This window comes from Adiantum capillus-veneris, chromosome 24 (genome assembly GCF_014529385.1).
Source record: "Adiantum capillus-veneris isolate H3 chromosome 24, ASM1452938v2, whole genome shotgun sequence".
Taxonomy (NCBI): Eukaryota; Viridiplantae; Streptophyta; class Polypodiopsida; order Polypodiales; family Pteridaceae; genus Adiantum; species Adiantum capillus-veneris.
In genome coordinates, this window is record NC_140954.1 from 113630322 (window position 1) to 113653319 (window position 22998).

Genomic DNA, 22998 nt, shown 5'->3' on the forward strand with positions numbered 1-22998 from the left:
CGGATAATCAAAACACACACTACCAATCCCAACTTAGGGCCAACTTCTACCCCATTACATCTAGGCTCTAGGAAATTTAAGTTTCTATTTGTAGGGATTATTTTACTTATTGTAGTTTTCTTTCTCTTAATTGTTGTTTAATTTCGACATAACCAATGCACATTGAATGATAACATATTTTCATTGATTCTTTTCATTGAGTAGTTGAGTGCAAAACTTTTGTAGTAGTGTGGTAGACAATACATAAACAAACCAACTATTTTTCTTTTAAGTGAGATGGAACTATCTATTTGGTATCAATTATCTTGCAATACTTCAAATTTCGTATCATTCTGGTGATGTTAAAAGAAAACCTGTTGTTTGAAATTTTGCCCTTCCACTATATTGTGTCTACATTTAACGGACATGGTATCCACTGAATTCATTCATGGACGCACTAGTAAGCACGACCTTGCAAGCACTTATTGTTGAGAAATATTACTTTATGTGATGACTAACTTTCATAACTCTCATTATCATGTGTTTTTTTGTATTAACAATATTCATATTTTCAGTCTAGTGATTTTAAACTCACCCCTACCTTCAAAGGATATGTTTGCATGTGTCTACGATCCTTTCTAATTTTGATATATACTCCCCCCATGTGTAATAGTTTTGAGTTTGTATATATATATTTGTACCACTTTAGATGTTAAGTCACTGTTTATTACCCAACATTAATCAGGATGGCACCTTCTTTTATTTCATGGACAATTCTTAACACAAAATTAACACATTTTGACTTTATTAACTATACTTTGGTTAAGTTTGGCAGTTGCAGCTTTCTCTTACTTGTCTCCCCCCCCCCAAACACGTCATTCATCTTTTCATATTTCATTTCTATGCATTGTGTTCTAAGCTGAATACTCAAACACTACTAAGGTCATGGCTTATGATTGTATTGAAAGGATTTTTATTAAGATGGTTCGTCAATAAGCTATGCATCTACTCATGTGAGCTAAGGTGCTCTGGGATAGTAAACAGTAGTTTGTAAGTACCCTCCTACTCAAAAATACTCCAAATTGGTCTTACACCTGTGACAAATGTTACATTTTTATGCCTAGCCTAGTCCATTGGTCACGGACACACAGATTCACCGACTTAGGCAGTGTGTAAATACTCATCTTGGTGTAGATCCACCGATTTAGGCAGCACATGGATAAAATGCAGATTCATGAATTTTAAACAATATCAAATGTAGATTCGTCGATTTAGGCAGCATTAGTGCAAATTCGCCGATTTAGGCAACACGTCTTATTGGTGTAGATTCGCCGATTTAGGCAACACCAATCACAAAATCATGCTGCAGTGGCTGGCCACCACTGTAACTGGTATGATTTTGTTACCCGGGTACATAATGAAAGTGATTTGGATTTGGACTTATATTGTGGAATTGGAATTGGATTGGGTTTTGGTATCTGGTGATTATTACGACAGTGTTCATGTGATGAGACTTGACAATATGAGATTGATGATGAGTGTGACCAATGATATCCTGATTCATCAGGGTATGACATACACTGCTTATTCTAGTGGTATGGGACACTAGAATAGGTAGTATGTGGATGACGGCAGGCATAAGCTAATGTTGTTTAGTTTCATAAATTTTTCTTTTATTATGTGATGTTTTTGACACAACATACTAATCACTGTTTTTGACAAGTATTGTTTGCAGATTTTTATCTTCGCAACTGAGGACAGTTGCTTTCCAACGGAGAGGTATGCTATAAACATGATATTTTATTACCTATTGTAGCTGACAGGTGGCAAGAGCATCAGCAGATAATGGATTATGTAGAAGGATGTTACATTTTATGTATATTTGATTATTCAAGTGCTCTTTGTGAGCTTTGGCCAATTATGTCTGGCCGGCCAGTTGTACTCAATTTGACCATTCAAGAAATCTATAAATGAAATACGTGCAAGAGGGAAATGGTCACTCTTGCACGGGGGGAGATTGCACCCAGTGTTTGCGTTGCTCTTCTCTCCTCTCCTCTCTTCTCTCACGCCATGCTGGCGTAGCACTCTGCTCTGGGAGGTTCAAGTGCTCTTTGTGAGCTTTGGCCAATTATGTCTGGCCGGCCAGTTGTACTCAATTTGACCATTCAAGAAATCTATAAATGAAATACGTGCAAGAGGGAAATGGTCACTCTTGCACGGGGGGAGATTGCACCCAGTGTTTGCGTTGCTCTTCTCTCCTCTCCTCTCTTCTCTCACGCCGTGCTGGCGTAGCACTCTGCTCTCGGAGGTGCGCTTGCACGTGCTCTCTCCTACTCTGTCTCTCTCCGTTTGTGTTGATCTCGAGTATGGATTTGTGTGAGTCGTGAGGTATGTAGATTTGTTCATTTATGGCTTGGTGTGTTCTATTTCAAGTATTTTGCAGGGCTCTCCGCGCTCCCGTCTGTAGCATCTTGATTCTAGGTACATAAAGTGTGAAAGAACTGCCATTTGCAGAAGTAAGCACGATCTTTCCAACTCCTTGAATCAGATAAGAGGCATTGTTGGCACAAGTAATCGAATTCCCATGAGGGACAGACTCAAGAGAGTTGAACAAATCATGATGTGAGGTAATGTTCTTTGTAGCACCACTCTCAAAATACCACACATGTGAGCCTGTAGCAACTGACATGCATGCATCATGTACAACAGAATTATAGGTACACTATGCACTGAAAGCCAATTCTACATCAACATCAGTATCATAGTCTCCTTTCACAAAAGACTCGGGAATAAGTGCATTTGTCGTGGAACCAGCATTTGCAGTGGAACCACCCTCTTCTTCTTAGCCTCTTTGGCGTTCAACTTAGGACACTGCTTGATCAAGTGATCATTAGCTTTACAATAATGGCAACGTGTATTCTTTTTTCCCTTATCACCAAAATTTCTAGACGAATTACTGCTAATAGAATCATAAGGAATATGTTACATTTTATGGCCTAATAACTTGTGTGTAGCGGAACATAGCTTGAACATAGTGAGAATTTCATTAGAATAGATTCCTAGTGAGCATAACAAGAGTGCTTGGGTGGAGAGAGAAACAAAAGCATAACACCTATCTAGATAGGCATGAACAATACTTCAAAAGAGAGAGAAATTAAGCTATTGACAACAATTGAGGACCGGATTTACATGGAGCCGGTCCCCTCCAAAAGTCTTTGTATTATAGGTTTCCCCCCCCCATCAAGAGAGACATTTTACAATACAATTCTTTGTGTTCCTTCAATAACTAGCTAGTGCAATGAAGATGGAAGCTTCAAGAACAAATAAAAACACTTATAAAACACGACATCAATTCCCTTACGGTCTCAGACCCAAGACCTGACAAACCTTCGAAGATGGTGAGAGCTAACGGGATATGCGAGTAGATTGAGAGGAAGAAGGAGTAGTCTTACAAAAAATAAGTACATCTCCTCCCATAATCACTCATATTAGCATAGCGTAGCTTAGTAAATAGCATGGTAGAGGAGATGAGCATGCATTGAAGCTTGGCTCTTGGTTGGATTTGCATAACAAAGCCAAGAATTGTTGGTGTAGCCCTCCCTTCTCACAAGCTTGGAGTAGCTGATAAGCTTTTCATTAAAGCTTGAGAAGGCGAGAGAGAGAGTCTTCTTGCTTCACACACAAGCTAGTGTGAGTGTGTAAGTGATAATGCTTTTGAAAAATCAGCCTCCTCTCTCTCTTCGTCGACCCCTCTCGCTAATTCCTCTTGCTGGCTTCCCATTGGACCCCTCCAGGCTTAGCCAATAGGATTTAAGAAGCATAAGTGATATTCTTCTAACATGTGTCCCCCTTTCCAGTTTGGTGAGAGATTTAGGTAGTTAATAATGCAACTAAACTCTCATTGGACCCCTTTGTCTTCTGGCCAATAGGAATCAAGGAAGCCATTAGGCTGTTGAATGCTCATTGGACCCCTTGGGAGATTGTCCAATAGTCTTCTAGAGAGCTTAATTCTTGTTGGTTCTTTTATTAAGTGTTTTTAAATTATTTTAGCTATATTCACTCTAGTATAATTCTCATTGGTCCACCTCCATGGCCATCCAATAGGATTTGAGTGCACCTTTTGGGCATCTGGGCTAGGGAGCTGGCATGTGTCCCTCATCCCCTTTGTGTAAAGGAAGCTTGTGAGTGTGTGTGCGTGTGTGTGTGTGTGTGTGTGTGTGTTTCTCTCTCATCCTTTACTTACAGGGCTTGCACCCTCCTATATAGGAGTCATGAAGACTTTTTTGTACACACAAAAAGCATCCAATTTTTCTAAGCTTAACCATTGGACCCAACCTTTGAATTTTGGAACCTTAGCATTGTGGATGTCTTAATGGGCTAAACCTTAGGGTCTTTAAAGCCCATTTTTGCATATTGATCTTTTGCAGATGGCCCCCCTTTGGATCCCTATTTTCCCTCCTTTGGATCCCTACTATGGCCGGTCTACTAGCTTAACCAATATTCTAGATTTTTCTCCCCGGGCACTTCCCCATATCAAATGACCAGTTTAACATGAGAAAATCATTTAGGAGAATTAGATATTAGTATTATGATATTATCTCTCTCTTGAAATCATAGCCCTCCTTGACTATGGGATAGAGAAGATAAATCCTATTCATTAATTCTTTTTCTAGCGGGTAGAGGATCCCTATCTTACCCTATGAAATCGTTCCAGAATGGATGACTAATCAATTTGGCGCTTGAGAGCCTAAGCTGTCGCAAGCATGTCTGCACATTAGTCGTACCAATCTTCCATAATATAGTGACAAGCTCTACTTCGTGTTTGGGAGACTTCGTCTCCGCAAACTTGACTCTAAGTATCCATACTAGTTCACATCTGTGCACAATAAAGAAAAAGAGAGTCTTATAAGACAAAAACCTTTGTTCATTTTAGACATTTGTACATTTTCTTACTCTAGGGAATCATTGTAAGCATTGACAAGATTTAGGTTACCCTTTAATTGTATGCCTTGCATCCATCTAGCATCTTGAAAATGACAATTCTTAAACTTAATAAGATATCGTCGGATAGTCTTACCGTCTCTTAATACCTTGTCTTCATGCCGGAGAATGGACTCGGGCTGCAACACCTCTTCTTGGTTCTCAATCTCCGTGGGTCTTCAATAGTTTGTTTTTGAAGTGGCTCTCCTTTGTAAGGCTTTAGTAGGCTCACATGGGAAGCATTCTGTATGAGCCAATGGATGGGCAACTTGAGTTGATAGGCCATCTCATTGATTGGCCTAAGAATCTGGAAGGGACCATAGTACCTTTTTGCTAGCTTAGCATAGTACATTTGGTGTCCCATAGGATTCTTGCCCGTCGTGTGACTTAATCGATCCTTGCGAAATTTACGTAAGACCCAATCATTTTCTTTAAAGGCTTGGGCTCTTCTGTGCTTATCAGCAACAACATTTTGCCTTTGCTGTGAGATAGAGATAGCATCCTTAATCTTTTGGAAAGATTCTTGTAGGTCTCGGTTATACTCATCTATAGCGAAGATCTTCCCATGTACGTTAAGTAGCAGGGGACTTTTTTATCTTCCCTCAATTACCTCAAAGGTGCTTTTCTCGTGGAAGTATCTACAATGTTATCATAAGCATACTCCACTAAGGGTAAGTACTTCTCCCGTTGGGACCTTTGATCTACTTCAGTTACATACACTTTTAGTAGATCAAGTATTGTTCCACTAGCTATTTCACTTTGGCCATCCGTTTGTGGATGATAGGCCAAAGAGAGATTTAGCCTTGTCCCTAAATTCTCAAAGAGACCCTTCCAAAAATTACTGGTCATTCTAGGATCTCTATCCGACACTATGGACATTGGCAAGCCATGGTACTTGAAGATTTGTGATATGAAGAGGGTTGCCATTTGATGGGCTTTGATAGTCTTTTTGACAGGTATAAAATGAGCTTGTTTGTTGAACCTATCCACTATCATCTATATTTCCATAAGTGGATAGACTTAGGCAATTCAAAGATAGAATCCATGGATATGCTCTCCTATGGTGAACTAGGGATTGGCAAAGGTTGAAGCAATCCAGGTTACTTCCCTCTATGAAACTTCGTGTTTTGGCATACCACACATTTAGAAACATGCTCTTGTATGTTTGCTTTCATGATAGGCCAATAGAAATATGTTTCAACCCCTTTTATGGGTAGACTAAATCCCTCTATGCCCCACATAAGGAGGAGCATGAGATTCACACATTACTTTCTCACGTAGTGAGTTAGTAATGCATATTATATTGGGATCAATAGCATACTCATCTATGATAGAAGATAGATCATTGTGAGTTGCTATGGAAACCGTATTCACTCTCCACTGCCTTGAGAGTGCGTCGGCTACTTGATTATGCTTGCCAACAATGTGAGCAATATGAAAATGAAATTGCGAAAGAAAAATTTTCCACCTCATTTGTTTGTTGGAGAGCTTGGTCTGCGTCATGTACTTAAGGCTTTGGTGATCCGTTCACAAGATGAAAAGCGTCCCCAATAAGTAGTGCTTCCATGAGTCTAAGGCATGTTGAATTGCAAGGAGTTCCTTTTTATATATGCCTAGAGCTTGCTCAATAGGGTCGCGCCTTCGACTTTCATAGGCTATGACGTGCCCTTCTTGGAGCAAAACAGCTCCAAGGCAATCAAGCATCACATTGGACCTCAAATGGCTTTGAGAGATCTGGTAGTGTAAGCACAAGTTGAGAGATAAGTTTTTCTTCAAGCTTTTCGAAAGCATTGTTCTCCTTGGTAGACCACGTATACCTAACGTTTTTCTTTGTTAGGTCATGTAATGGTCTCGCGATTTGTGAGAATTTTTCTATGAAGCATCTACTGTATGCACACATACATATAAAGCTTCTTAGTTCATGAAGATTCCTTGGTTTATGCCATCCTTTTATTACCTCTAACTTTGATGGATCCATTAGGATGCCATATTGAGAGATAATTTGACCTAAATACTGAATCTCTTACAAGAAAAATTCACTTTTCTTTTGATTAACATAAAGTTTATTCTCTCTTAAGACTTGAAATATTACCTGGAGGTGTTGCTTGTCTTCATCTAGTGAGTTATAGTAGATGATAAAATCATCAAAGAACACTCCAGTAAAGGTTCGGTGAGGCCTGAATAGCTTCTCCATCAAGCGATTGAATGTGGCTGGTGCATTGATGAAGCCAAAATGCATGACAATGTATTCGTAAAGACCAAATGTAGTGCAAAATGCAGTCTTACAATGTCTTCATCAACTATCCTTATTTGATGGTAGCCACTTTTTAGGTCAATCCTATTGAAGTAGGTGGACCCTTGTAGCTTATCAAATAGGTCTTCTACTCGTAGGGAATGGGAAACCTATTCTTGATAGTGATCCTATTTAGTGCTCTATAATCGACACACATACGATATGTGCCGTCTTTCTTTTGCACTAATAACATGGGTGAGAAAAATGGAGATGAGCTAGGCTTAACAATGCCCTTCTCAACTAAGTCATGCACTTGCCGCATAATCTCCTCTTGTTGAGCTTGAGAAACTCTATAAGGAGGTTTATTAGGCGGTGAAATTCCTGGAAGAAGCTCAATTACATGGTCATCATTGCCTCGTTTAGGAGGTAGTTCACAAGGGATGTCGTCAATAAAAACATCCTGAGACCCCTTGAGAAAATTGGATAACTCTAATTCCTTGTGATTTTTTATATTTTATTTTGCTAAAGCATTAGGTCCATTTTGAGAATCTTTAACAAAAATCATGTACACGGAAATAGAGATCTTTATTGACTTATTGAAAGCTTGCGTATGTAAAATGGGTATGGTGTTACCCAACTCCTTGGCATCTATGTACATATCATTTCCCTGTACTTAAAGCAAATTTTTCTTTCAAGATTTTTAACATTGGCAACCATGCAATTAAACCATGGTGCCCCTAGGATTATATCCTTGTGCTTGAGAGGAGAGATAAAGAAGTCCTGTTTATCCACATAGTTTTGTACATGAAGCCTCAATTTCCATTAAGGGAGTGACTGAAGCTTCTTGCCCCTTGAAAGCACCATCTGCGGGTAGGACATCTCCCATCTCATAGGCTTGGATGCCTAGCTTGGTGGGCAACTCTGTGGATATGAAATTGTGAGTAGAACCATGGTCAAAGAGAATAAAAGCATCATGTTCTCTTACCTTCCCCCAAGCATGGCATAGAGGAGATTATTTGTGGTGAGATTCCTCTTCTTGGATTTCGACCAAGGTAGCTCTAGGAGACTCATGGTGGGTGTTCTTTTGGGGACAAGCGTGGTCCACATGCCCTTGCTCGCCGCACTTGAAACAACGGTTATCCTTGCACTAAAGCTCAAGATCTTCAGAAGAGAGTTTTTTTTTGACTTTGTAAACTCCCTTCTCCTTGGCTTTGTTGTTATTGGAGTTGTCTTTAGGAGACTTTTGGACATTGTCCTTCCCCTTAGGCTCATTGGAACCCCTATTTTCTATGGGTTTAGGATTTCTCTTAGCCCCTTTTTGGAAATTGATTCGTGAAGCCACCATAGTATGGTGTATGACCGCAGGTATGGTGTGTGGCCTTTGGGAGTTAGCACACTCCGCCATTTCTTCACTTAAGCCCGCATAAAATTTTTGTTTTTGCTCTTCAAAATCCATCTTTTTCAAGATAGTGGCTTTGAGATGTAAGTCCCAAAACGTGTCTACATATTTGTGAATGGATTTGTAGGGAGAGAGCTTCAAGCTTCACCTTTTTGGAAATTGATTCGTGAAGCCATCATAGTATGGTGTATGACCGCAGGTATGGTGCGTGGCCTTTGGGAGTTAGCACACTCCGCCATTTGTTCACTTAAGCCCGCACAAAATTGTTGTTTTTTCTCTCCAAAATCCATCTTTTTCAAGACAGTGGCTTTGAGATGTAAGTCCGAAAACGTGTCTACATATTTGTGAATGGATTTGTAGGGAGAGAGCTTCAAGCTTCACCATTCGGTGAGTACTTTGTCTTTGGCATCGGTGGCCAAAAACTGCTTCATAATGGAAGCTCTTAAAGCTTTCCATGTTTGTGGAGCTTCGCCATTGGCCCGTAGGCTAGACCACCATTTTCGGGCAAGCTTTTGAAAATGCATAGCTACGGTGTAGCTTAGAGGACTCCGTGAAGCCCTCATCTCCAAACACCGCATCAAATTGTTGGATAAAGTCCAAGACTTTGTCCGTAGCACCAAAGGTGCCATCGTAGGTAAGGAAAGAGATGCTCTTTCCTCCCTCTTTGAACTTATTGAGCTTGGACGACCTCTTCCACGCGGCATAGGATTTCCTATGGCCTCTTCTTTTTGATGGTTCAAAAGTTGCACCATCGCTTTCTTCAAAAGATGAAGAATTTGAGGAAAATGGAGAAGAGGGTGACCTCTTTTTCGCCTTTTTCTTGCCTTGGTTCTCTTTGTCCACACCATCACTTTATTCATAAGAGGAAGAGGATGAAGAAGATGGAGAAGAGGGTGACGTCTTTCTTGCCTTTTTCTTCTCTTGCTTTTTGTTATCCCTCTTTGAATTATGGTGTGGATAAGTGTGCGATGGTATTCTCCATTTAGGTGGTGATGGAGAGCGTTTAGGCCGCCGTCTTCGTGGAGCCATTTCTGCCGAGGTAGCAGGAGACTCAGTTCTTTCTCGTTCCTTCGGTGGGGGACTCTTGAGTTCTCTTTTGAGAAGGAGATGCGTCATCAAGAAGCAAATTTTTGAGCCCTTCATATGGATCCTCCTCTTCTTTCCGAATCAGAGAGAGACCTCTTTTGGGAATCTCACAAGGAGGCTTTCTAGGTACTCGCTCGTCATGGTGGGGAGGTTGGAGAATCCCATGAGCACGAAGCTGCCATTGCACTTCATTTTGGAGTAATGGATTGCCCATGTCTTATTGAAGCCTAGAAACAAGGTAGCTAACAAGCATAGGGGCATCATTAGTAGCCTTGTCATTAACAAAATCGAAGCTATCAACATTAATTTCATTCTCTTTATTATTGTCAATCATTCTAACAGTTTTTAGGTGTAATATTTTTAGGTGTACTTTGGCACTTCAAGACCTAGCTGCTACTCCTCTTTACCTCTTTAGAAAAGCACTTAAGCTACTGTACCCGTGGGTCGAATACCATTAATTGCAAGGAATAGAAGAGAGGATATTTCAACACCAAAACAGCACCGGCTCCTGTCAAGCTTTTAATATCTCAATAGTGGTTAAGCCGTAGGCAAGCCCCTAAGGACTCCACTATTAAGACCATAGCTCTCGACAGTGATGCCCCGTTATTTGCACGAAGGCAAGCGCATTGCAAGGCTGAAAATTCCCTATTCTACTTACTCATTTGCAATTAATAATACCAACCATTTATAGGTAGCTTGAGGACCTCCCCTCTTGCCCAAGAAAAGAGAAACCTTGTGCTCTCATACCAATGTAACATTTTATGGCCTAATAACTTGTGTGTAGCAGAAAATATCATGAACATAGTGAGAATTTCAATACGATAGATTTCTAATGAGCATAACCAGAGTGCTTGGATGGAGAGAGCAACAAAAAGCAGAACACCTAGTTAGATAGGCATGAACAATACTTCAAGAAAGAGAGAAACTAAGCTATTGACCATAGTTGAGGACCGGATTTACATGGAGCCGGTCCCCACTCCAAAGGGCTTTGTATTATAGGTTTCCCCCATCACGAGAGACATTTTACAATACAATTCTTTGTGTTCCTTCAATAACTAGCTAGTGCAATGAAGATGGAAGCTTCAATCACCAAGAAAAACACTTATAAAACACAACATCAATTCTCTCACGGTCTCAGACCCAAGACCACACACACCTTCGAAGATGGTGAGAGCTAGCAGGGTATGAGAGTAGATTGAGAGGAAGAAGGAGTAGTCTTACGAGAAAGAAGTACATCTCCTCACATAATCATTCATATTAGTATAGCATAGCTTAGTAGTTAGCTTGGTAGAGGAGATGAGCATGCCTGAAGCTTGGCTCTTGGTTGGATTTGCATCACAAAGCCAAGAGTTATTGTTGTGGGCCTCCCTTCTCACAAGCTTGGAGTAGGTGATAAGCTTTCCATTAAAGCTTGAGAAGGAGAGAGAGAGTCTTCTTGATTCACACATGAGCTAGTGTGAGTTTATAAGTGATAATATTTTGAAAAATCAGCCCCCTCTCTCTCTTGGTCGACCCCTCTTGCTAATTCCTCTTGCTGTCTCTCCATTGGACCCCTCCAAGCTTAGCCAATATGATTTAAGAAGCATAAGTGATAGTCTTCTAGCATGTGTCTCCCTTTCCCCTTTTGTGAGAGCTTTAGGTAATTAATTAATGCAACGAAACTCTCATTGGAGCCCTTTGTCTTCTAGCCAATAGGAACCAGGCAAGCCATTAGGCTGCTGAATGCTCATTGGATCCCTTGGGAGAATGTCCAATAGTCTTCTAGAGACCTTAATTCTTATTGGCACTTTTATTAAGTATTTTTAAATTAATTAAACTATATTTACTCTAGCCTAATTCTCATTGGTCCACCTCCATGGCCATCCAATAGGATTTGAGTGCACCTTGTGGACATCTGGGCTAGGGAGCTGACATGTGTCTCTCATTCCCTTAAAGGAAGCTTGTGAGTGTGTGTGTGTTTCTCTCTTATCCCTACTTATAGGGATCGCCCCCTCCTATGTAGGATTCATGAATACTTTTTTGTACACACACAAAGCATCCAATTTTTCTAAGCTTAACCATTGGATCCAACCTTTGAATTTTGGAACCTTAGCATTTTGGAAGTCTTAATGGACTGAACCTTAGGGTCTTTAAAGGCCATTGTTGCACATTGTTCTTTTGCAGATGGCCCCCCCTTTGGATCCCTATCCTCCCTCCTTTGGATCCCTACTGTGGCCGGTTTACCAGCTTAACCAATATTCTAGCTTTTTTTCCCCTAGCACTTGCCTATATTAAATGATCAGCTTAACATGAGAAAATCATTTAGGTAAATTAGATATTAGTTATTGTGATAGAATAGGTGATTTTCCACTCGCAGAAGAACCATAAGAAGTTGCTGCATTGTTGTTACCACCCTTTCTTTGAGCAACAATAAAAGCATGTTCAACTGCGCACTGTCTAGTGCTGTTTTTCTAGAAAGTGACTCTTGCAACACCAATGTGCATAATACATGAGACTTGACAAATTGAGGATTTCCTTGGGTCGTTAGTCTCCAAGTACTAACAAAAGTCTCGTAAGAATATGGCAAGGCATCAAAACATTCTACACAAGGAAACTGTCTGAAATGACTTCACCTGTAGAAACAAGTTTCTCATTGATATCCTTGACACCAACAAGGAATGTGTCCATATCATCTTCCTCATGCATAATCTTCGATTCCAGATCTTTACGCAACAATGTAACTTCAGCCTCATTGCTACTTGCATAAAGACCAAACAAAATATCTAAACCTGTTTTGCAGATTTTGTTGAACGAATGTGAGGAGTAATGGCACGCGTGACAGACAACACAATCAATGCATGAGCCTATGAATCTTTTACATCCCAAAGATCTTGTTTTACCGTAGGCAAAACAACTTCAACCGCAACAAGACCTGCAACATCCTCAACATTGCCTACATCCTTAGAACAAGGACGTATATCAATGCCCTACACAATATTCTAGACGCCCTTTGACACAAGAATATGTTGCATCATGTAAGCCCACTTAGGGTAATTGTCCCCATCCAATCTGTCCTCAGCAGCAAACATCTTGAACACATCTGTATTGTTGTCAGCCATGGTAAATACTGCACTTGATGTGAAAATTCCCAGAAAAGAGAAGAAACGAAGCGGTAACAATACATGCTATATACCACAAACAATAGAAGGCTGTAAGGGACCTGTTATGTAGAAAATGACACTGACAAAAATTTTGCACAAAATGACGAAATAGCGTGTGCATTACTGCATGTATTAGAAACGGAGGCCGAAATGAGCCCGAATAAAAAATTTGAGCGGACTAAGCTCTATGAGCTTATCCAAATTTTTTGTCGACCTGTAAACGCTTTTGAGAGCTCACTGAAATCGGAGAAAGTGAGTAGGCGTGCACTGACGCTGCTAGCGACTAAGCCCGGGAGGACGCAACCTACTCTGATACCAATTGTTGGAATTAGGGTTGCAGGAAAACGCACACAGCTTGGAGAAGACGAAGGAAGCTCAAGGCACACAATAGAGAGTGTATTACTTAGTGTGCAATGGAAAGATAGATAGCCTTAGAATGAATGGACGTATATACGATGAACGGGGAAAAAAACCTCCTAGTGAGGGAGAAAATACCCCGTGATCCTAAGTGTGTTCACACGGAGCAAGACAATCAGAGGAGAAGTTTGAAGCTTATTGTTGGCAATTGGGGCAAGAGAAGGATGAGTTAGACAATCACAAAGAGAAAGTGGAGAGAGCTCTTGATGTGGATTGAAGTAAAAAAAACGACACATAGTCAAAGGAGAGCAAAGCAATAAAGAGGAAGAGACGAGCTCTTGAGAGCTTTCACAAGAGATAGAGCAAGAAGAGTTTAAAGACTTTTTATTGGCTATTGAAGAAGTAAAAGAGCGACATGGAGGAGATCTCCATCACTGTCATCAAATTAAGTTTTGTTAATCTTGCTGATAAGTCACGGAGCCATTAATGGCCTTCTTTATCCTATAAAGAGAGGGGAGCTTAAACTCCTAGTTTTCAGTTGATCCAAGTGTCAATGTCGTTAACGATACGCCTTGGCTATTGAGTAAGATGTACTTAAAGCTTTACTCAATGTATTGATGATTACGGTGATTGTCGGATCTAATCGTGTCTGCTCTTCTCTCTCTCACACACCTCTCATAGCCAGAGGCCCTGCGCCATCTTGACTCACGTTTCAAACACATATCCCCCAACAACGCGTGTGTGAGTTGTTTCCCAACATTCCAATTCCCTTATATCACGCCTTCTCAATCACTAGATGACTCATTTTCTACTCTCTCTCTCTCTTCTCTCTCTCTCTCTCTCTCTCTCTCTCTCTCTCTCTCTCTGCCTTTGCCAAAGCAACACCCAAGATCAGCAACTAATGCATGTCGAGGATGTGGGTAGAGAGAATCGGCAATTGGGAAGGGGGGGGGGGGGGGGGGGGGGGGGGGGGGGTTGTTGTGACTCTACAGTGTCAAGGAGGGAGGCGGGGGATTGCCATGGCAGGTGCAACCATAGAGGGTGCGGCGATGAAGCTCGCCATGATGGTAGAAGGAGGCAAGGGCCAATAGATGGAAAGGGAGAAAGGAGGTAGGCAACAAAATCTCCAAGAGATTTGCACTAATAAAACTCGAAAGAGCTAGTAGTAGGTGCAAGTGCCATTGTTGCAAAGCATTACAATTTGCATCTTCGTGCCAGTAAATCACCTATATAGTTTACAATCTTGTACCTACTTCAATTTCCAAAGTTAATTTTTTCAACATCATGAAATGATAAGCATAAGGATTTTGAAGGAGCTTCTTGTTGATATTTAGCTCAACTTCTCGACAAAGATAGACATGATTCAAAGCTAGCATGCCCGTGGCTTGAAACGAATTGATGCAATTCGTCTTTTTTAATATTAAATTATTGCAATCTTTTTGCAAAACTCACAATTGTGAGTGATTGTATTAAAATGCCACCAAGAAATATACAAGTATTAAATCAAGTCAAATTATTGCAATTTTAAGTAAGCACTTCAATAAGAGACTCCATTGCTCATATTTGCCTATTTTTTCAGCAAAGAAGATATAATAATATACAAGATACAATGGCAACATACAAAGAGAGCACCATTGTGAATATCCTTGCCAATTTATCCACTCTCTTATTGAAGATTCTTCTATCGTTAATCCTAGGAAATGGAGTTATAGGGATTGGAACATTGAGAAACACACACAACTTAGACCACCCAACATCTTTTTCAATGTCATAAACTATAAGTTTATGGGAAGGAACTTTTTTTGTCACCTCACTTATATGGTGAAGATAGGCCTTAATGCAAGTCTCTCTATTGTCAAACTTTCCACTGATTTTTTTGAAAAATGCTATCTTTAAACACATAATAGGTGCTGGTGTGAGAAACTTGAATACAAAGTGATTGTGGCCATGGATAATTCCTACCACTGTTTGGAAAAAGCTATCATACCACTTGTTAGGATCACGAATGTTTAAGATTTCCATCAGTTGCTCATATGCACTTGCTCCAAGAAAATCACTTATAGCAGCATAACCATCTAAAAGTTCCTCCCAACATTTTGGATCCCCTGTGCAACATAAAATGAGATCTATAAGACAAAATTCATGCTCCAACATGTATTAGCGTTGTGATTTGCATCTTACCGAACCTAAATTCTTTGATGAAAAGCTTGGCCGTTGTAGGCCTTTTGAGATGCATTCCATGGAAGCACGGAAACCCTAGTGTTTCCATTGCTTCTTATAATGAAAGCGTGCCCATTCTTGGAAACCCACATACAATCACTTGCAATTTGGATTGTCGCTGCTTTGAAGTTCTTGATCAATAAAGCATTCGAAAACACTACTAAATTTCAAAACATTGTATGATCATATGAGAAGGTGGATCTAATTTGAGTAGGTTAGTGCATCGTTGAGCTTATGTCACAAAATCATGTACAATAATCAACTCTAATCAAGCATTCCTTCAACTAGTTATGTGCATGTACACCTGACATTGCTTGTGTGTATATGCAGGCATGATATAGTTCAAGCAAAAGTATGGTGAAGGAGTACGAGCGGAAGTGCGACGTGAGAGAGAGTGCCAGAAGAAGAGCACGACGATATGGTGAACTCCCTCTACTGTAATGTGTAGAGCATAGTGAGTTCTTATTAGGTTTTAACAAAAGAATATGTGTACATACCTGGCGGCCCGCCCACTTACCTGGGCGACCACATTGGGCTTTATACCCCAACAACCTCCCACTTAAAGTCCAATGTGGTACTTTAAGTGTGAGAGAAGCTACTATACAAGCTAATATACAAGAGATGTAGAGAAGTGATGTACTACCCTACACCTAACTGCTTGCGAAAATGCGCAAAGCTCTCTAAGGGAAGTCCTTTTGTAAGTAGATCAGCAGGATTTTCTGTGGTGTGAACTTTGACAAGCTGAAGTTGCTTATCCTCGAGCATTTCCCTGATGAAATGATACTTCACATCCACATGCTTTGTCTTTGAGTGATAAACTGGATTGCGAGCCAATTGTATAGCACTTTGACTATCACAATATAACACAGGCATCTCTTCTTTGATTCCCAAGTCTGTTACTAGTCGATTAAGCCAAATTGATTCTTTGCATGCCTCTAATGCTGCAACATATTCAGCCTCTGTAGTAGACTGAGTAACATAATCTTGTAATCTAGAACGCCATGATACTGCTCCACTAGCCAATGTAAAGACATACCCTGACGTAGACCTTCGGTTGTCTAAGTCACCTGCATAATCTGAGTTTGTAAAACCCTTTACACTTAGCTCCTGACTCCCATAGCATATACGCATACTCTTTGTAGCTTTCAGGTATCTCAATATTCCTTTCACTGCCTCCCAATGTTTCTTGCCTGGGTTTGACATGTATCGACTTACTACTCCCACTGCAAATGCAATGTCTGGGCAAGTAGCAATCATTGCATACATCAAACTACCCACTGCAGACGCATATGGAATCTTATCCATTTCAGTATGTTCTTCCTCAGACACAGGACAATCTTGTTTGCTAAGTTTCACATATGGTGGCAATGGAACACTCAATGCCTTTCCCTTCTCCATATTGAAACGTTGCAAAACCTTGTCAATATACTCTGTTTGAGATAACCAAATCAACTTCTTTGATCTGTCTCTCTCAATGCGCATACCAAGTATATGACTTGCTTCACCCACGTCTTTCATGTCAAATGATTTTTCCATCTTTGACTTCAAAGCTGAAATTTCTTCCAAGGGCTTGCCAGCAATCAACATGTCATCCACATACAAAATAAGGATCAGCCAACTACCATCCTTAGCCTTCTTTGTATATAGACAGTGATCGAAATCACTACGTTTGTAGCCTTGAGAAAGCATAAACTTGTGGAATTTATGGTACCATGCCCTCGGTGATTGTTTTAAGCCATAAAGACTCTTTAACAACTGGCATACCCAATCTTCCTTACCTTTCTCAACAAACCCTTCTGGCTGCTGCATGTAAATTTCCACATCTAAATCACCATGCAAGAACGCTGTCTTGACATCCATTTGGTGCAACACCAAATCTAATATGGCAACCAATGCAAGAAAGCATCTCAATGTAGTCATCTTGACCACCGCAGAGAAGACTTCATCAAAGTCAATGCCTTGTTCTTGCTTAAAGCCCTTGGCAACAAGCCTTGCTTTGTACTTTGGCTGACAATCATGAGCAGTGATCTTATACCTGTAAACCCATTTACAAGGTAGAGCCTTTTTGCCCTGTGGTAATTTAACTAGCTTCCATGTCTTGTTTTTATGCAGAGCTGTCATCTCTGACTGCATGGCCAATTGCCAATTCCCGGAGTCCTTCATTTGCACTGCTTCCTTGTAACATGAAGGCTCATTGCAATCAGTCAACATGACATAGTTCATAGATGGAAAAAACCTATCAGGAGGTCGCGTGACACGTCCAGATCTACGCACAATAGGTGGCTCAGGCTCAGCCACAACCTGTGGTTCCACTCTATCCTGTCCTTGCTCCTCTTGAGCCCTGACATTTTGTCTTGCACGTGCAGGTCCATCTTCTTGGAAGACAACTCTTCTAATCTCCTCAACCCTCTCTGGTTTAGAATGATATTTGGATTCATTAAAGTGAATATCATTGTTGCGGACAACCTTTCTGGATTCGGGATCCCAAAGTCTGTACCCCATCTCACCAGAATTACCATAGCCTAGAAAGATGCCCTTTCTACTCTTTGGCTCAAGTTTGTTCCTAAATTCCTTTGGAACGTGAGTATATGCCTCATAGCCAAAGACTCTGAGATGCTTGTATGAGGGCATTTTGCCTGACCATACCATCTCTGGCATTGAATCCTTCTGCAAAACCTTGCTAGGAGATCTATTTACAAGATGAACAGCTGTTGATACAGCTTCAACCCAAAACCCATTTGGCAGCTGTGCATTAAACAACATACTTCTGACCTTCTCTTGTATGGTCCTATTCATCCTCTCAGCAACACCATTTTGAGGAGGATTGTAAGGAGCAGTAAGTTCACGTTTTATACCTTTTGACTCACAAAAGTCCTGAAAGGCCTTTGAAACATACTCTCCACCATTGTCAGTGCGTAAGCATTTAAGCTTCTTGCCACTCTGATTCTCCACAAGTGTTACAAACGTTTTGAAAACACTAAACGCTTCTTCCTTGTGCTTGAGAAAGTAAACCCATACTTTCCTCGAGTAATCATCTATAAATGTCATAAAGTAAGAAGCTCCCCCTAGAGATAGGTTAGGCATAGGTCCACACAAATCACTATGAACAAGTGCCAACTGTGTATCTCTTCTACTGCTTCTATGCTTATGTGGATGCTGTGTTTGCTTACCATACAGACAATGTTCACAGAATTCAAAATGATTAAATGAAAAGCCAGGCAAATAACCAGAACGAGACAAGATTTCCATTCCCTTCTTGGACATATGTCCTAACCGGCTATGCCACAAAGAAACGTTCGGCTGCTCGGTTACATTGATTACATTTTTAGAGACAATTGATACATAAATCATGTAAAGTCCTCCAGACTTTACTCCATGTGCTACTGTCATAGAATCCTTGGATATCTTCCACATGTTCTGTCCAAAAATGGTGACGTAGCCAGCATCATCTAGTAAACCTGTGCTGATCAAGCTCTTTGTAATTGCGGGAACATGTCTCACATTCTTCAGCGTGAAAGAAGAGCCATTCTGAAACTTCAATTGAACATCTCCAACACCTAAGATCTCACATGTCTGTCAATTGCCTAGCCGAACATGATCTTTAGTGGTCACATAAGAGGTAAACCACTCCTTGTTTGGAGACACATGAAGTGATGCCCCTGAGTTTATAATCCAGTCACTCAGTGCATTTCCATCAGATGCTGTAAGAAGAGCTGAGTCCATTGTATTCTTCAAGAAGTAGATGTCTCCTGACACTAGACTGTCATCCTCTGCAACAGTGTTTGTCACATTTATTTCTTGAATCTTCACTGAGGACTTGTTCTTCTCACCATGGTCTTCAGCTTTCTCTTTGCCTTTTTCTGCTTTCCATTCTCTGCAGTCTCTTTTCATGTCACCCTTCTTGTCACAATGGTAGCATTCTATGTCGCTCTTGCCTTTAGCACTGCGGGACTTGCTACGAGACTGATTCCTCTTTCCACCTTTGTACTTTTCTTTGGTCCTTCCCCTGATAACTAAGGCTGTTCCTTTGCCTTTTTCTATTGTCTTTCTATTGGTTTCTTTAGTAAGCACACTTCCTTCTATACCTGCTATGTTCAAACCATTTGGAGGTGTAGAATTACTCAAAGTTGTGTGAAAAGTGTCTTAACTTTCCGGCAATGTGATCAACAGGAACATAGCTCTAACAGGTTCATCAAACTTGACACCTTGAGCTGACAACTGACTATAGATTGTGTTGAATTCATTCAGATGATTGGACATAGGTGTCCCTTCTTTCATCTTCAAGTCAACAAGCTTCTTAAGCCAGTATACCTGTGAAGCTGCACTCTGCTTCTCATAAAGATCACTCATCTTTAACCATGCTTGATAAGCCGACATCTCGTCTGCTACATTGAAGTAAACGCTTTCTGCCAAAGTCAACATAATGGTAGAAAGTGCCAATTCATCCATTTCGTTCCATTCATCTTCGTCCATATCTTCTAGTTTTATCCCCTTGAGCTTTATAGGTTTTATCTGCTTCTATTTACCAACACGTGCCAAATCTTCTTCTTCCACAATGGGAAATTGGTTCCATCCAGCTTCTTGATATTGTAAAGAGCAGTGTTCTGTGATCCAGCCATAGCTACGCTTCAGTACAGTGGTTTACTTTCCTGGGAAAAATTCGGCAGAGTTTCCCCTGTAAACTGACCTCTGAACCAATATCAACCTGTCAAATGAACCAAGAAAGCTTCAGATTCTGCATAAATTTCGGCAGAGTCTCCTTTGTAAAATGGCTCTGGTGTACTCAAAAAACAGACCAAAAACAGCTCAAAAAACACTGTCTCTCTGACACTGTAAGCTGCGGGTAAACCTGTCCTGCACCTGTACTGTCTCTCACTGTCATGTCACTGTCCTGTAAGCATAGACTATGACAATGCCTCAACGGCAGTAAAGCAAAGATGCAATCCCAACTGTCTAACTCACATTCAATACATCCTAGCTGCCTATCTAAGGGTGCTCGAGGGATCGCTCCAAGACCTGTATCACCGAAAGGATCTCAACATTCGAGAATCCCCCAGCTCAATAAAACCTCACTCGACCCTCAACAAAGGCTGTAGTAAATCTGACAGTACATAGACTTCCCACAAAGTCATACATCCACAAATTTTCCACTGTATGCTGTAATCGCTGCGGCGGTTGTTTGTTGCGTGACTCACAGCCATCAAACCCTCAACAGACATACATCATCTCTGACAATACATCCCATGTGGAAGTACCTGCAATGTCAAGATGAAATCTGGAATATCAAGCAGCAAACACAAGCTACGTGATGAGCTAGTGGATGTCGCCTACAGTCTGTGTGTAGATGCGCCCGTGTCGTAGGTGACACGCCTCCAAGAATTGTGAGCCGTCCTTCGATGTGTAGACAGCCACAAATCAACACTCTGGGAGTGTTGATATCCTCAGCACCTGCAGTCGTAGGCCGAAAACTCCAAATTTGCAGAGTCGGATCTGCACCCGTCGAGACCACGTAGTCGAAAATGGCCTACGTAGACCTTTGTCGAAGCCGAACGGTGGCCGAGATGACCTCAGAATGAAATTCTGACAACACCAAGCCCTTTGGGCTTACCCACGAGATTTGGGGCCGTGTCTTCGCCTGTCGAATTTCACTCCAATCTGAGTTGGTGACTCTAGCCTCCTGCAGTGTTGCCCCGAGCCTCGATCTGAGCTCTGATACCAGTTAAAGGAGTACGAGCGGAAGTGAGACGCGAGAGAGAGTGCGACAAGAAGAGCACGACGATATGGTGAACTCGCTCTACTGTAATGTGTAGAGCATAGTGAGTTCTTATTAGGTTTTAACAAAAGAATATGTGTACATACCTGGCGGCCCGCCCACTTACCTGGGCGACCACATTGGGCTTTATACCCCAACATATGGAGCGTATGTGCTCCCATGTAGGAGCAAGAAACTCGCTACAGTACGAATGAAACAAGAAGAAGAAAGAGAATAGAAATTTTTCCATCATGTAAGAACTCGACATCGATATTACTCAAGAGAAATATTGGATGATGAAGAGACGCTTGTGTGGACAATAGGGATAGGATGATGGAAAATGGATGTTAGAAACAGGCATATGACACTCACAAGAAGATTTAGAAAATTTCTCATGTAGGAAAAGGGAGCCTTTTTCAGTGTTTTTCATACGATGCATAACATCATGAGCTCTGCTCGGGAGGCACCGCATACCTAGATAGGTATGTTTGGTGCCGCGGACTGCCGGCCCTACCTAGCTAGGTATGCCATGCCTCCCTCGTAGAAGTTCATGATATTGAGTTAAGTCATAATATGGGAATTATTGTGAGAATCTGTCCAAAACTTCTTGTGACTATAGTTACTTATGATATGCAAAAATCCTTAACATATGTGATATACCTTTGGCCTACACAGAAATAGTGTACCTTTGGGGCGCTGTTGTTCCGACTGGCTAAGCAACAGATAGGCAAGCCATCTAGCAAGGGGAGTACAAAGCGGCCTTGCCAGCAGCTGCAACGTGAAAATTGAAACAAGTTAAGCATGGCAATATTGTCGCTCTCTCGTCGTGAGAAAAGCAGAGAAGCAACTGCGGCTTTACCAAGCTCAGAAGAAGGAAGCCGGAACGCCATGGCCATCATCCTCGGGCAGCAGCTCAGGCCTAATTTTTGAAGGCTTCGGAGGCACTTTTATCCTTCAGTGAGGGCAAAAATAGTTTTGCCCTTAGAAAAATATTTGAGTAACCTTTCTAATTTTTAATACAGCCTGATGAAGGATAGTAAAAATTTACCGTTCAAATGAATGATTAAGGTCACCCTTCAAATTCAAAAGTGAGCCTTGCTCGGGCTCCTCCCAATTAGCCGCTCTTGATTTGAAATTTGCGACACGAGAGAGAGAGAGAGAGAGAGAGAGAGAAGCGATGTTGCCACAACAGTGCAACAGATTTGCCTAGGCCTATTTTAAAAGAAGGAGGACCACTTACAAACAAAGCGTACGAGAACCCTCTCTCTCTCTCTCTCTCTCTCTCTCTCTCTCTCTCTGTGTGTGTGTGTGTGTGTGTGTGTGTGGCTGCTGCAGGCGCGCGAGTATGCAGCCTGGGCAGTGGGCAGTGACCAGTCCTTTCAGACAAAAAGATAAAATCATCGTCATCGTGAGGTGTGGATGCCTTTTGATGCTTGCGAGGCTAGTAGGTCACAGATCAACATTCATTTAGCAGCTTACGTCGTGGACCGTGGTCATGCGAGTGTTATTTTTCTTGGAAACTAAGGCCCCTATCACATTGGGGCTGAGGTGGATGGCCCCTGACCACCATGGTCGTACGTGAGAGCCCCAGCTTTAAGTGCCACGAGGTCCCAACCATGGGATCAATGGATCTCGTGCAAAATCAAGGGCGCTTGCAGATCTCGATCGTCGATGCGTAACTAAACTCGGGATCCGGCGTTTAGTTTTTATGGTGGGATCCACAAAAACGTGTAATCTATCGTTTTGAGTTTAAGCTTATGAAAAAACACATCTACCTCAAGAAAGCGCACGCGGACGTGATGGTTAAGGCTTCGGAGTCTCAAGCTAGTGGTGAGGGTTCAAATCGCGGCTG

The 22998-nt window shown here is 41.3% G+C and overlaps 1 pseudogene; it reads right to left on the reverse strand.

Moving 5' to 3' along the window:
* LOC147426979 (uncharacterized) overlaps positions 1-22023 on the reverse strand; it is a 44511-nt pseudogene extending 22488 nt beyond the window's left edge.
* Positions 22024-22998: the final 975 nt, after the last annotated feature.